Source organism: Triticum urartu, chromosome 6A (assembly GCF_056163025.1).
Source record: "Triticum urartu cultivar PI428250 chromosome 6A, HENAU_Tu73, whole genome shotgun sequence".
Lineage (NCBI taxonomy): Eukaryota > Viridiplantae > Streptophyta > Magnoliopsida > Poales > Poaceae > Triticum > Triticum urartu.
This window is the reverse complement of record NC_141878.1, coordinates 369795003-369798417: the sequence shown is the minus strand read 5'-3', so window position 1 is coordinate 369798417 and position 3415 is coordinate 369795003. Positions and strand designations below refer to the sequence as shown.

Sequence of the window (3415 nt, the reverse complement as noted above, 5' to 3'; positions counted from 1 at the left end):
GGGCTATAAGTAGGGGGAAAAGGGGGAGCGGCAGAGCGGCGGAGCACGCGCGGCCTCCTCCCCTTTGCCATTTCCAACCTCCTCCTCCTCACGCTGCCGCCGCACTTCTGCACTCTGCCGAAGCACTACCGCAGTTCGTTGCCGACAACTTCCCCCGTGCCAAGCTTCTTGCTTTGCCGCGGTCCTCGCCTCTACCGCCACACCATTTCCCTGCCGAGCTCGAACTCCATGATGCGCGAGAACGAAGGGGACTGGGATGGCTCGGTCGTCATCGACGACCACCTCTCCTTTCTTCGCGCCACACGGCGGCTGCCCGGCGCAAAGTACGTCAAGGTGCGCGTGCCGCCGGAGGCAGACATCTCGCCGGCGCCGCAAGGAGGCGAGCGGGTTATCTTCCGCTCACACTTCCTCCGCGGCTTCGTCCTGCCGGCGAGCGGATTCTTCTGCTCCTTCCTCAACTTCTACCACCTCCAGCCACATCATCTGACGCCCAACACCGTGACGCTGCTGTCCGCCTTTTTCACGATGTGCGAGGGCTACCTCGGCATCCTCCCCATCATCGAGCTGCAGGGCGCATTCTTCTACACCAAGTTGGGTACCTCCGCCAGGGAGAAGGCGGCCCAGTGTGGCGCCTTCGTCGCGGTGCGCCGCCCATCCGTGAAGAATGCTTCCCCGCCATCAAGCTGTCACAGTCGGTCAAACTGTGGTAGAAATCATACTTCTACGTGGAGAACGTCGACCCCGCCCTCGACTTCATCAACTTGCCGCCCTACGAAGCCGGCCCTCCGGCTGAACCTCAGGCCAACTGGGGCTACAAGCCGAAGCCTTTGTCAGCCGACTCCATCGCCGCCATCAACCGGCTCCGGGTGCTGATGGACGCGGCAGGCCTCAAGGCGTCCGACCTGCTGATCGCCTTCATCGAGCGCCGGGTTCTCCCGCTCCAAGGCCGGCCTCATATGATCTGTCGGATGAGCGGGCATCGAGACCCGAGCCGGACGTGCATGAGGGACATGCCGACTGCCGAGGTCGCCCAAATGGTGAACGAGATCTCCGACCTCAAGTTGTCGGAGGGGTCTTGGCGGTTTGTCATGCGGCAATACTCCCGGGCCAACCCGCTGCCTCCTGTAAGTTCTTCAACTCTTTCCTTTTTAGTATTTGTTTTGGTTTTGGTCTTGCCGTCTTGAATAGTCGGTCTTGTGAACACAAATCTTCATGTCTCCGGCAGCGGCCGCCATCGTAGGGCCGGGTGGAGACTACCTACCGGACCGGGCAGTGAGCAATGTGGACGACCCTGACTTGGGGGCGGCCGCCTTGGAGGACGACGCCATAGGCGGCGGCGACGGAGCGGGCGCCTCCGAAGACATGGGCAGCATCGAGACCTGGCCCGATGACGACGAAGACGAGGACGAGCCGCGCCATGCACGAGGTGCCAGCAAGGCGGACGTGGGCCCTTCCGCCGAGCCGGCTGCTCAAGGCAGCACATGCAAGCGCAAACAAGGCGCCGCCTTGTCCGGCAGCGCCCCGAAGAAGACCAAGAACCCGACCACCGCGACCAGGTGGAAGGAGGCCGCCGCGAAGGCGGCCAAGTTTTAGAAGCTTCCGAAAGTGCCCCCTATGGTGTCGGCGTAAGTGTCTTTCCCTTGTGCCTTCCTTTCTTGTTGATTTTATCTAAGCTGTTCTGCTTTATTTCCTTGACTTAGGGCTCCGGTCTCTCTTGAGAAGTCGGCCGCCGCCTCCGTCATCGGGTCAGGGGAGACTTCTGCCACCGCCCGGTGAATCGACCCTGCAGCCGACCTCTGGGAGGCGCAGGAATGAAATGTGCGGGAGGTGCACGAGGAGAGGGAAGCCGCCCGCAGGGAGCAGGAGGAGGCAGACAAGGCGGAGGCCGCCGTGCTGAAGAAGCTGGCGGAGGCCGAGGCCGATGCCGCGGTGAAGAAGAGGGCCGAGGAAGCCGCGTACCACCAAGCGTCGTTGTTGTCATCCCCCTAAACTCCGTGCTGCTACCTCCGGAGTTCACGGCGCCGACTGGGGGAGCCGGCGACGAACAACCGGTCATGGAGAGGGGAGCTGGTGATGTCGCCATGCCGGAGGTAGCCGTGCCTTCGCTGCCGCCGGTTGACAGATCGCGGGACAAGCAGCCGCCCGCCCCGCCGGCACCGCCAGCCGGGAACGAGGTGGTGACGCGCCCGACTCCTGAGGTCCGCACACCATCGCGCCGTCGAGGCGTGAAGGCGACTTCGGCACCACGACCGCTGGAAGCCGGTGCTGCGAGCTCGTCAGCCCCGGATGCCGAAGCAACCAACGCCGCTCCTGCTGAATGGGTGCATGGAGGCGGGACGGGCGCTTTGATTCAAGCGATCCTGGACGTCTAGGCCAAACTTCGAGCTGAGGCCACCGCTCTTCAGCAGTGCAACAGGGCGTTCCTGGATTCGGGAGCGGCCATTCGGGTATGTTTCTCACTTCTTCGTCTTTGATTCTTGTACTTCTCTGTCGGGGCGCGCCAGTGCACCCACTGGGTGTAGCCCCCGAGTTTCAGGCCGGCTGCTGAGCAGGCGGCCCGGAACTTTACTTGGCGGGCTCCGAGTGCTAACTTTTCTTCTATCTTCATTGCAGGACTATCATAATCTTCACGCGGCCACCTTCAACTCCAACGTCCGAGATCTGGACCGACGGACCACTGACTTGGCGGAAAGCCGGAGTAAGTCACTGTTTTCTTTCTCTGCAGGGGTGCGATAGTGCACCCGCGGGCTGTAGTCCCCGAGATTTGGACCGACTGCTGTGCAGTCGGGCCGGATCTCCCCGGCAAATATACTTCTTCTTTGTTGGTTATTGACATCTTTTTTTTCTTTCTCCGCTCTTGCAGAGGCCAATGCCGCCTTGCAGCGGCAGCTGGGTGAAGCCAACACCGAGTTGCGTGCCAAGGAGGCAGAGTGCAACGAGCTGGACCAGGAGCGCGACCGAGTGGCCATGCAACTGGCGAAGCAGGTGGAGCTTCTCCAGACGACCCGGAAGGAGGCAGAGGTGAAGGAGTCCAATCTTCTCGCCGAGTTTGAGACCAAACGCTCCACCTGGACCAATAAGGGGGCGCTGCTGAAGTCCAGCTTTGGTAGGATTGAAGACATGGTTGATGGTAAGCTTTCTACTTTTTCTTTCTTTGGGTAGCCGGCTGCCGATCGAGCCGGCTTCCAGCCTTTGGCTTCTGACTTCTGATCTTCTGCTTTCTGCTTGAGCATACTTCTTTCCTGGCCATTCTGACGCCGCCAACGAGGCTATCGAGGCTTATCACGAGGAACGGATGGTGGAAGGCGTGCAGATTGTTGCCGACGCCCCCCGGACTCTTAGCGAACAACTTCTCAGCATCCAAGCCCGCCTCCAGCCGGCTCGTCGGATGCTCCGCCGTCTTCGGCGTGTCGGG

General features: G+C 61.5%; 1 pseudogene; it reads left to right on the top strand.

The window, feature by feature from the left end:
* Window positions 1–228: 228 nt before the first annotated feature.
* LOC147965290 (uncharacterized) lies at window positions 229–1629 on the top strand (annotated as a pseudogene).
* Window positions 1630–3415: the final 1786 nt, after the last annotated feature.